This window comes from Epargyreus clarus, unplaced genomic scaffold (genome assembly GCF_041222505.1).
Source record: "Epargyreus clarus isolate Ecla_fem2 unplaced genomic scaffold, WU_Ecla_fem_2.2 ptg000014l, whole genome shotgun sequence".
Lineage (NCBI taxonomy): Eukaryota > Metazoa > Arthropoda > Insecta > Lepidoptera > Hesperiidae > Epargyreus > Epargyreus clarus.
The window spans coordinates 4,440,237-4,453,524 of NW_027332222.1; positions in this window are offsets into that span (position 1 = coordinate 4,440,237).

Consider the following 13,288-nt stretch of genomic DNA (forward strand, 5'->3'; position numbering starts at 1 on the left):
ACTACCTTCTTACTGGCTTAATAGTGGACTTGTTGATTGATTGATTCATCAAAACTATTCAATGATTTGCCTACCAAAGATCGCATTTGAGAATTACTTCATACTTACTAGCATTGTTAAATTTCGATGTTTATTAGGAAAAAATGGATAAATTGAATGACCGAGCGATACTGAGTATACAAATAATTTTACTTTCAACTGGAACAGGAAGCGTTTTCGATAAATTATTACATATTATCTGCATTGTCAAAACGTATAAAATAGCTTGAAAACTTTCCTTTTATAATTTATATACTTACTCGAAGCAAGAGTTAATTGCGATATGGATGTAAGTTTCACTCAAATATGTCTTTTTTTGTATATATAAAGTACCAAGTGAATATAAAGGTACTTTATATTAATTACAATCTAGCCTAATTGAAGACTAATGAGTAATTCTACGCTAACTTAAACTGCTAAATAATCATATAATGAAGGTAGCGTCCTCTGACACTGCACTTCTTTGTCCTATCAAGTAGTAGACACATTGTTCTTGTGTTCTATCTATACTTCTATACCAATATTATAAAGAGGAAAACTTTGTTAGTTTGTTTGATTGTAATGAATAGACTCAAAAACTACTGGACCGATTTTAAAAATTCTTTCACCATTCGAAAGCTACATTATCCACGAGTAACATAGGCTATATTTTATATGATATTTGATAAATAGATTTTGAGGCGGTACAACGTTTGCCGGGTCAGCTAGTAATAAATATATGTGAAGTTATAAAATATATAAATATAAGTATAGGTAATTAGGTACATAGTGTCTGTTCATAAAAATCGAACGTCAAGCATGGACAAAAATGAGCAAGAAACTAACAAACGTAAATAAACGTAAGGCAGAGTATATCTGTCTTAAACGTAGATTTAGGTCCTGCTAGATATAATTGTAAGCTAAAATATTTGGGCATTACAATAACGAATGCGCCGGTACAAGCCCAGTAACTGGAGAAAACGACCTGAATTCGTAAATACGTTTACCAATAACAACGTCCTTGCTTTCAAAAAATACTGCACGACTTGTACCACGAAAACGGTGTATAAATTTAATAGTTTTACGTACAAGTCATGTAACAGTTATCAGATATAAAGATAAATTCGTAATCACTTTATTTTACGACCCAAATTATTCTCATATGCCAATATAATAATGTTATGTACTCAATAACGGTTGGTTCAACTCATCATCGACCCATTATTGTCCCACTGCTGGGCACGGGTCTCCTCTTAGACTGAGAAGGAATAGGCCAAAGTCCACCGCGCTGACCAAGTGCGTATTGGTAGACTTCACATAACTTAGATTTTTTCTTTTATAAATCTTTCAGGTATGAAGGTTACCTCACGAACTTCACCGTTTAAGCAAGTGATAATTAATTTCTAATACGCATATATTTTTTTGAAAAATCAGAGGTGCGTGCGTGGTGGGATTTGAACCTCGGACCCCTCGATCGAGAGGCCGAGTTTCTTGACCACTAGGCTATCACTGCTTTTTTGGTAGTTGGTTCACCTACATGAAAGTAAATGTCGAAGGTAGTAAAATCCTCTGTGGTTTAATTCCGGCGCAACACCACCACACCTATTTCTACCTAATGATAGCAATGATGTGTTCTGGTGTGACGGGTGTGGAAAGGGTGAACTTTCCGAGGCATTCCAGCTTAGTCCTCAGGTGTAGGAGCGCATCTGTGGCCGACCTCAGGTCTGAAACTAATCTTATCTGGGGTCAGGAGGTGGTCTGCTACTCTTATATTATATAAAAAAAAACTATTGCATATGTCCATAGATGCCTTCCTACTTCCTAATGTATTGTAAGTGATGCAGTAATATACAGTCATATTTATTTCATGAAAATATTAAAATTTCGTGACCCATAATCGGCATTGTCAAAAATTACCAATTCATTGAATTAATCGAAAATAAACGTACAAATTATTGTCACACTTTTACCAATAATTACATTTTACGGTCGCGAGAGTGTACAAGTGGCGTGCATCAGGTCAAATCGTGCGTAAGTGGCACGAACCTATCAATCGTACTCACTTGCAAGATTATGTTTGACTGCTAAACACTGCTTGCGGCTATTACCTGCGTTATATGTAATAAGATTTATAAGTAAAAGCTTTATTTTCATTTTATATAATGAAAGCAGAACACGAGCATACCATCTGGATGTCAATATGAAGGAATCAAAGAATGTCTTAATTATTTTGTCGAAAAATATATTGAAACGAAATTTAAAGTACCAGGAACCAAATATTAATATTAGCTTTAAGTTTAATTACATTTTCGATAAAATAGTAATGTAAAATGGTGCAGCTAGCCATGTTGTCTGAAACGCTACTATGTGCGAATATGCGAATGACGTTATATCTCACTATGCATCACCGATTGAACTTTTCTATGCATTGTCAAGGCACAGTAGAAATATATTTGTACTGTGGTCAAGGTGTGACGTCACTAGCGGACGCCATGCCACCTGCGCGCGCTTAATTCAAAATTGTAAAAATACCGGCAAGCACCAAGTTAACTCGTGTGGGGGATGTTGGCTACATATTTAACACTTTAAATGATACACATATTTTCCCATACCTTTGTACCTATTTCGGATATATTATAAGATGTCAAGCGTTGCGGTGTTCTTCTCCATAGAATATACTCGTATTACGATAGGTACTTGCGTACAGACACTGCCGGCAGACGCAAACTGCAGCTTTATTTTTTTTGCCTCCAAATGCAGCAGGTAAACGGAGGCCACAAACAACTGACACAAGTCGCTTCATTCACTCGTACCCTTACCATGAGTTTTAACGTTTTGACAAATATGACTGTTTTGGTATTTGTTTACGTATTGCCCATACAATTTCCAATCAGCGCCCCTAGCGGATTGTATCAGAACTATAGTGTCAGTAACGTAACATTAAATGTCTAAATTGACAAAATGGCGCTTTATGTTTTGTCTCTCTTTTTTGCGAACATGTGAGGCAAACAAAAAGACTTGAGCACTTACTTATTGTTACGTTTGCTCAGTCTATTAAAGCAAACGGAACAGAATAATGGATTGAGTAAACGTAACATAAAATTGTGGAATGTTTTGAAAACTCATGGTAAGGGTATAGTCCATCACTATTATCGAACGTAGTGAAAACATAAGAAAGTAATAAAAATGATTAATTGCGGCGAAACTGAGAGTTTGACAGACAAGTAATATGCGTACGTTAAACATTAATTTTGGCAACGCTGATAGGATAATATTTTATACATATTTGAAGCAATTAAGTGTGTAAATGAAACTGAAGAGTTTGCTTGCGATTTTCAAATTATATTTAGGACCATATGTAGGTGCAACTTGTGTGACACCAATACTTTATCGTATTTTAAAATTAAAATTAAAAAAAAAAATTAAAATGCGGTAAATAAGCTGTTGTCTATTTATCACAGAAATAACAGTCAGTCAGTCATAAAAAAGTATATGGCAATTCGTCCGAAAAAGGACCTACTAAACCAGTTACCCCCAAGTCAGAAAAAGCACCTACTTAATATATCAGTTACAACCAAAGTTAAATTAAAAATAGTTACTTTAGCATTACAGCGGTTTGTTCAACGTTGTATTATTGCAGAAATATGACGTCATCAGGGCCAGGTGTCTAATCAAGTTAAGAGACACGTGCAAACTGAACGCGTAGCACGTGAAACGGATATGAGCTTTATTATACTTTTCTTATGAAATGAGAAGCAGCAAAAGGGCATGCATTTCATCTGATGGTATTTTTTTATTTTAGCAAACGAACATGCAGTCCACCTTATGGTAAGTGGCTACCGGCGACCATGAACGTAATTATCTAAAGTTGGCCAAAGGTGCGTTGCTACTCCTGACGACGCTTCGGATGAGCATGTTTCCTTAACTACATCCTTCAAATCATAACACCGTAGCGTTTCAAGCTGTAGTCATTAGGAAGAAAAATATGTGACGGTTGTGCCTTCGGATTCGAACCACAAAAGGTTCTGCCACCTTAAAACAAATGGAATTGATGTTCTTATATCAGTGCATCGCAGGTGCGTTGGTGCGTCTGAAGACTAAGTTAGAACGCCTCGTATCTTTACCGTACTACATCCTACAAACACACACAGTAATTGACACTGCTATTAAAACGCAAAAATACAGCTGTAAAGTGCTGCCACCGCTGTAAAGCCCGCTCCACATTCTCGCGAGCATAGGTAAGTACAGATTACTTACTCCTAACAAGAAAATGTAACCAGTTTTGACAATTGAAATTTGTCACTGTCATCTATTATCGTGTTTGAAAAATATATAAAAAGAATTTTTTAGATCATTTACGAATGAAACGATATTTCTCCGCACTTTTTCTTCGATTTCGTGTTTTTGCACCACTTAACTGCGCATGTCGGCATTGTTCCGCGTAAATTACACCATGACAGCCATTATAATTAAACATGACAGCCATTAGCCATAACTGTCAGCCATTTAAAGGCTGGAGCAAGTCATTTAAAGGCTTCCTGCAATTACAAGGCGGTGAGATATCTATACTTATCTATGCTCGCAGAATATCGCTTCAAAATACGAAAGCACCTTACAATATTGTAGTTATTCGTGCAACACATACGATTGACTTCTATTTTACTAAAGCAGCAATAGATATCGAAACATAGCATTCAATCGTCTAGAGATATCTAAAGCTAGGTCGACCGCTATCAGAATAGGCTATTATGGGCAGAAATTGTTTGATAACGCCAAATACGAGTAAGGAATGCAGTCCCAAATATCCAGTGAGTATAGTAATTAAGAAATACGTAGGACTGGCTGTACTTAAGGATAAAGGAAGTCTGAATGCTTATTATATTTGTAGCTAATACAAGGAGCAGGCGAGTGTACTTGGTGTAAGTAATTAATGAGTTTTTACCCAAATTTATATAGTGACATTTGGAGTTTTCTACATTCATAGCCCCATACGGACTGCTTCGTACACGGGCTGTCATAGAAAAGCGATCAGTCATATTGTTCACAGTTGCATTGTTCTTTCTGAGGAACTCTCGAAAACTGTGAATCTACCATAGTACACCCTTCATATCTGCACATATCATTACTATATTGCTGTTAAGGCAGAAATAGGTGTGGTGGAAGAAGACGAACAAAAAATGCTATTACTTTACGGCGTATTAAAATTAATATTTTTATAAGACTGAAGTAGCAACAGAAATCCATCTGGTGGTAATTGATCACTGTTATATGGATCAGGGGTACCTTGAACTGAAGTCGGTCACAAGTGCGTTACTACTTAAGACTAAGATAGTCGCCTTATATCTTTGTAAGTCAGTCGAAATCCACATTTTTTCACCAAAACATAACCACTGTTTCATGCTAGTAATAGAAAAGAAAAGCTAGCGATGCTATGGCGGTTACCTCCCCGGCCAGACAATTTGGTGCTACCACCTTTAAAATTCTTCGTAAACCTTAAAATTTTCATTATAAATGGAATAAAACAATTCGATTAGATTTAATAAAAATATATTTACAACCTTTAAACTTTAGGTATATAAAGTATATGATAACTTTCAAAATAAACTTATATAGCCACGTGTTATTTTTGCTGAGAAAAATGATTTAATCCAGACATTATATATATATAATCCTGAACTTACCACTGACTGACTGACATGCCGTTCTCCATGATGCCGGCGAGGAGCGACTTTGTTGTCTATGGCGAGTTTTCTCCTCTCCCCCCCGAAGCAAAGGGAAAAATATGAGATGCCATAGATTCAAGATGGCGGCCGATTTAAAAATTTTAACTTTTTCATTTATTGACTTTATGCTGATGTTTGTTTCTTTTTCGAATAATATTCAGGTGGGCGTTACGATGAAATTGGAAAAAAATGAAAAACCAAGATGGCCGCCGAGATATTTGAGTTTGAAATTTTTCAATTTTCGAGGTGTTTTTGGGAGGTCGTATCTCTTGGGATTTTTAATATTTTGTTGCCATTTTTTAGAATTTTCTCGGATATATCCTCAATTTTGCCAAATCGGTTTTATTTTTTTTTCAACAAGATGGCGGGTCGTCTGTTAGGCGATTTGTAAAATGTATGAAAAGAACAGATTTTTTGAAGTGAAATATTCGGAGGTTGGCAACGTTTGAGCGATTTGCTTTGTTCGGGGCGGTCATGGGGCTCGGTCCGAGGTGTTGCCAGGTTTGAGTTTTTTTCTCCCCACTCTTACATTTTTTCAAACTTTTCATTCAAAAATGTGAAAAGTAGAAGGAGAAATATTTTTGATGAACATTTTTCACAGGAATATTTTTTTTGGCTGTCGTAATGACATTTGACCATTTTCGTCGATGTCGACTGGCAACACTGGCCGCAGGAATTTTTTTTCAGTTTTACGTAAAATCGACTTCCTCGACCTGAAGGAGTGGTGGGGGGTGGGTTTGATGTATGAGTGGAATTTTTTATTTGCCTCCGTGTCTATGGGAAAAATCTGAAACTTTCAAAATTCAAGATGGCGGCCGAGCTGGATTGGGCAACTTTTTTTTTTATTTTGCACCTATCCAAGATCGGTATCGTTTCCGGCTAACTTGAGGGCGACTGATACGATGAAATTAGAAAAAGTTGAAAAAACAAGATGGCCGCCGAGATACTTGAGTTTGAAATTTTTCATTTTTCGAGGTGTGTTTGCGGGGTGGCCCTGATGTGTTTTTTTAAATATTTTTTTGATTTTTTTCTTTTTTTTTCTTGGATATATGCTCAATTTTACTAAATCGGATTTATTTATTTTTTTAACCAGATGGCGGATCTTGGGTCAGGCAATTTGTAAAATGTATGAAAAATCGCATTTTTTGAAGTGAAATATTTTGAGGTTGGCAACATTTCAGCGAATCGCCTTGTATGGGGCGGTTGTGGAGCGTGACTTGAAGTGTTGCCAGGTTTAAGATTTTTTTTCTTCGTTCATACTTTTTTTGGAACTTTCCATTCAAAAATGTAAAAAGTAGAAGGAGAAACATTTTTAATGAAAATATTTTACATGGGTATTTGTCAGGGGGGTCGTAATGACATTTGACCATTTTCATCCAAATTAACTGGCAACACTGGGAGCTAGATTTTTTTTTTCACTTTTTTGACATTTCGAGTAGCCCAGCCTAAACTATTGGTGGGGGGTAGTAATAATGTCTGAAATATTTTTTCGGTATATTATGGTGGTTATAGGAAAAATGGGAAACATACAAAATTCAAGATGGCGGCCCTCCTGCGATTTTCAACTTTTTTTTTATTCTGCGCGTCTACCTGAGATTGGTGTCATTTTCGGCTAATTGTGGGACGACTGTTACGATAAAATTAGAAAAAATTGGAAAAACAAGATGGCCGCCGAGATATTTGAGTTTGAAATCTTTCATTTTTCGAAGTGTGTTTGTGGGGTCGTAGCGCGGTGGTTTTATTAATATTTTTTCGATATTTTTGATTTATTGGCCGGATTGTATCCTCAATTTTATCATATGGCAGTGTCATATTTTTTTAACCAGATGGCGGACCTTGTATCAGCCATTTTGTAAAATGTACGAAAAAATGCATTTTTCGAAGTGAAATATTTTGAGGTTGGCAACATTTGAGCGAGTCGCTTTGTATTGAGCGGTTATGGAGCTCGGCTCTTAGTGTTGCCAGGTAAAGTTTTTTTTTTCACCTTTCATACATTTTTTGGAACTTTTCATTCAAAAATGTGAAAAGTAGAAGGAGAAATATTTTTAATTAAATTTTTTCACAGGACTATTTTTTATGGGTGCCGTAATGACATTTGACCATTTTCGTCTTAATCGACTGGCAACACTGGGATACAGAATTTTTTTTCACGATTTTCACGTTTTGAGTACTTGGGCGGAAACCGTAGACAGAGCATATAAGTAATGTATGGGAGATATTTTTTATTTCAAATGGACCCTATGTAAAAAATCGAATATCCAATGTTGCCATATACAAAAAAAATGTTTTCATACAAATGCGTTTTCTACAGGATTATCGAAGATTTCAAGCTGTTGCCACCATTTGACGTCATTTTTTTGTATGAGGCGCTTAATGGCACTTATAGACTGTACCAACGTGTAAAAAAATATTTCAGTGTTGCTATACAAAAAATAATAATTTTCATACATGTGCATTTTTGTATGTCACATTTCAAGCTGTTGTAAATTTTTGACAATGTTATAATGTATGACGCGTTTGTATGTACTAATAGACTGCACATTTTGGTAAAAAAATATTTTAGTGTTGCCATACAAAAAATATTAACATTCATACATATGTATTTTTGTATGTAATATTTCAAGCTGTTGTCTTGTATTGGTAACATTAGAATGTATGAGGCGTTTGTACGTACTAATATTGTGCACATTTTGATTAAAAAATATTTTAGTGTTGCCATACAAAAAATAATAATTTTCATACCTTTGTATTTTTGTATGTGGTGTTTCGGGCTGTTGTCTCCCTTTAAAGACCACCACCACCATGCCCAACATCACTAAACGTCAGTTTTCTGTATGAGGCGTTTAATGGTACTTATAGACTGTGTAAATTGGTGGAAAAATATTTCAGTGTTGCCATATAAAAAATAATAATTTTCATACAAGTGCATTTTTGTATGTCATATTTCAAGCGGTTGTTTCCTTTTGATGTCATTTTAATGTATGAGGCGTTTGTAGGTACTAATATTCTACATATTTTGATAAAAAAATATTTTAGGGTTGCCATACAAAAAATATATTTTTTCATACATATGCACTTTTGTATGTAATATTTGAAGCGGTTGTTTCCTTCTGATGTCATTCCAATGTATGAGGCGTTTGTAGATACTAAAAGTTTTAACATTTGGGTAAAAGAACATTTCAGTGTTCCCATACAAAAAATAATAATTCTCATACATATGCATTTTAGTATGTAATATTTCAAGCTGTTGTATATTTTTGACTGCCTTATAATGTATGACGCGATTGTAGGTACTAATAGACTTCACATTTTCTTGAAAAAATATTTAAGTGTTGCCATACAAAAAAAAATTATACATTTGTATTTTTGGATGTAAACTTTGAGGCTGTTGTTTCCCTTTAATGACCGGCACCATTTGACGTATGTTTTCTGTATGAGGCGTTTAATGGTACATATATACTGTACAAATTTGTGGAAAAATATTTCAGTGTTGCCATACAAAAAATTAAAAAAATACATCGATTTTAACAGTTTGAATATTATGGTGAAAAATTATATCAGTGTTGTCATACAAAAGTTCATATGCATGTTTTTTTGTATGTAATATTTCAAACTTGTATTCTTTTGATATCATTACAAAGTATGAGGTGTTTGTAGGTATTTATAGTCTGAAAAAAAAAACATTTTTTTTATAAAAAATAAATCAAAATTGTCAACCAAAAAAATATTTTTTCATACATATGCATTTTTGTATGCAATGTTTCAGGCTCTTCTCTCACTTTAATGTCTACCACCACGATGACCGGCACCATTTTACATTTTTTCTTAGTATTTATTGTAAGGTCACATTTATTATTATACCTTACTGCGTTAGTTCAACATTATAAAAATAAATTAAATTAAAATTAGTTTAAAACCTTTCACTCGAAAAATAATGCTGGCCACATATTTAATTGGCAGTAACGCTGTACTCGTGATTTAAAAAAAAAAACAAAAGGGTATTATGGCGGGAAACGGCAGATGTCAAGGACGATGTTTGTGTAGGTCTTGGAATTAAATAAAAATAACTAGCTTGATTCAAGCCTTTCATTGGAGACACCCCCAACAATTTAGCCAGTGGGATCGCCTGCGTAAAACTGCGTAAGTTAATTTATTGGATATATTTAAATACAACAAATTAAGAATCGATACAAATGTTGGTTGGTACAGATTGTCTTAAGTTTGCTATCTGAGTTTAGTAAATAGGTATGTAGTAGCCTAGCCGGCCGTTTTACAGGAATTTGATTGGGTCAAATATTTATGTTTTCATTTTACCTTATTTTATTATAAATCATTATTTAATTTTAAAATATTAATCATATTAGAAGTTCTTACTTACACAGTCGAGATATAAAATGGCAGTACCGTTGTTATGAGCAAATGTTATATTTGTTTAGAAGAAATGTTATAAGGCAACTTTTGCATGCTTCAAATGATTAATATTTTGTCATACATTTAACACTTAACGTTTCGGAGTTTGTGTTAAATATTTATACGTATATTACGAATAATTATAAACAGTCCTATATTAGTACTAGGGCTTATTGTGCTGATAATATTCGAAAGCAATATTGATTTTTAAAGTTATCGATGTTATATTGTTTAACATTATATTATCCGTATAATAATAATAAAGGGATTAGGTTATTGAATTTTTGTTCTATTTGCGTTATTCCTAAGTATCCATTACGTTACTAACAATTGGAAAAGTATGGTTACAGCTTGTACTTACTTAGTTACATTTTTAAATAGAATTAATTGCAAGTTTTATTTTTGTTTTCATGTTTATCTTGGATCAAACAATGGAGAATACCTGTGGTCTTTGGAATGTAATAATAATGGACTGGGCATTCAACACTAAAGTATTTAAATCACTTGTTACCATTTCGGAGGAGAAGAATTCATAGTCAGAGTTCACAGAAGGGTCATAAGATATGAAAGAAGAAAAGCAAGACAAATTGTTTAAATTATTTGGAGAGAAGTAATGGTTATCGATTACAGGGTTTATAAGTATAGGTATAAGTATATTTCGAAATTTATTTATGAGTCGTTTAAAAAGGTACATATATGATTCAATCTTAATTAGCTAACTTATTGGTATGTTAAGAAAGCAATAACTGGTTTGAAATTATTTATGACTTGAGTTTTTGAGTATTCTATTTATTTGAGTTAAATTGTTTGTATGTGTTAAATTGTTTGTGGCTGACGTTACCTATATGAATGTTACTCGTGATTATTATTTTTGGAGTGTTGCCCTACCATGCACATAGTGGGAAGGGACGTAAGATGTTAGATTCTCTTCTTACGTAATAATTTATAATTATTTATTAACAGACACAGAGAAACAGATTTTGTGGATGTCGTACGTACTCAAGTAAAGGATATAAAATGTAATAATCTTCTACATTTTTATGAGTTATTAAAGAGGGTTAAAATATAAAATGTACTAAAGAAGGGCCATAATCTATGATGTATATTTGGACATTTTCATGATGCCGTAATAACATTTGACCATTGTCGTGTCGGCAACACTGGCATACAGATTTTTTTTCATGATTTTCACTTTTAATGGTACTTAATGGCGCTTAATGGTACTTAGGTATATACTGTACCAATGTGTGAAAAAATATTTCAGTGTTGTCATACGAAAAAAATATGCACTATGCATATGTAATCTCTTTTTTTGGGAAGCATATATGCTGTAAACATCATATTTTTAACTCATTGTTACTTTAAAAAGCTATAATCCGATGAGTTTATTTCTTTTACGCGAAAAAAATGCTGTAAATTGTGGCATAAACAAAATTAATATTAAAATAAAAAGACGTATTTAGGGATCTGGTCTAAAACTAAAACACTTTCAAATCTTACTTTATTTTTTATTGCAGGTAATGAAAATGTAATTCTTTAACGTTTTAAATATAATTTAAATGACTTAAGAAAAAAATCGTACATTATACGTAATACGTAATTTTAAATATTTTTCAGTTAAACGTTATAATTAAACTTTTCTGATTTTTTAACGCCTCAACTCAACTCATAAAACCTTTCATCTCATCATTGATTAATTTGTCTCTTATGGTATCACTCTTCTTATACATCAACATCTTCCTCGTCTGTTTCTTCTAAACAATATTTTTACTTTAGTACAAGGCTTTATCAGTCCTCCTGATGGTAAGTGGCTACTGTCTGGACTGTATGTTCGTCTGCTACTCCTATATTACATAAAAAGGTACCTATAATACTTCCCTCAAGATACACCTTTTTTTTGTTGACAAGAGGGGAAACCTTCAAAAGATACCCTATGCTGTGGGAGCGACACAGGGTTATGTGGGATTCTTACCGCACTAAAACCCCCCCGGTAGTTATCCTCGGCGCTGCGTAGAGGACATCGGGATCTCCAAAGGAACGCAACCGGAGTCTTCTTAGCGTGTTGCCCCGTCGGGCTCTGCTCAGGTGAGCATGACGCTCACCACTCGGTGTGGCGTGCACGACGGTATGCGACTCCACATACTGCCGTCCTTCCCTGGGTAGTTGCCCGGGTGGTTCCAGCTCTCTCACTTTTGCCACCCGCAATCCCGGAAGCCCCTTTTAGTCGCCCCTTAAGACAGGCAGAGGATACCCTATTCTGGTCCCAGAACTACGGGAACAGATGGGCGTTATCTACGCCCACGGCGACTCCTCCTCCGAGCTGTGCGCTCCCTAGCTCGCTCGGCTTCTTCCTTCGTGGACTTGAAAATGTCGCAGGTGATCATCAGGTATATCTTGGAGCTATCCTACAATGGCGCTGGAGACAGGTCCGGTCCCACTTTTGACACGAGGATCCGCCGCTGAGACTCCCACGCTGGGCAGTACTGCAGCGTGTGCTATGCGGAATCCTCGTAGGGCCGTCATCTCCCTCTATCCTGTTTAGATACTCACCGAAACGGCCATGTCCGGTGAGTATCTGGGTCAACCGGTATGTTGCATGACCTTTCGCGAAGAGCCAAACCCGAAAGTTCAGTACGATAGCATTGACCACCCGTTGGCGTATGTTACGTGGTCCAAATAGCCGATGATGCTAGCAACCTCCAGATACACCTATACAGGGTGAATTTTTCAAATAGGCCTTCAAGGCTAAATCCGAAACTATAAGGATTTGCGAAAAATGCTGAAAGGAGTTACGAGGCCGATTTTGATAAAAACTAAAACTGCATCTTTCGGTTTTTAAAATATCTTCTTCCTTAGCCGAGAATCGAACGAGTTCATTTTGGAAAATAATAAATTTCTATATTATTTCACTATCTGATAGTGTCGCTTATAAGGATCAAATTCTGGAAAGTAATTTGTTGGTTAATCAACTAATTCTTCGATGTTATGACCGTGACATACGGCTTAGTATGACTAACTAATAGGTTGGCAACTAAGTTTATTTTAGGATTTATATTTTAAATAAAAATAGATAATTTATTAATACGTAAATTTTTATTTTTTATTTTTTACAACTTCGTTTCAACGTTACATATGAT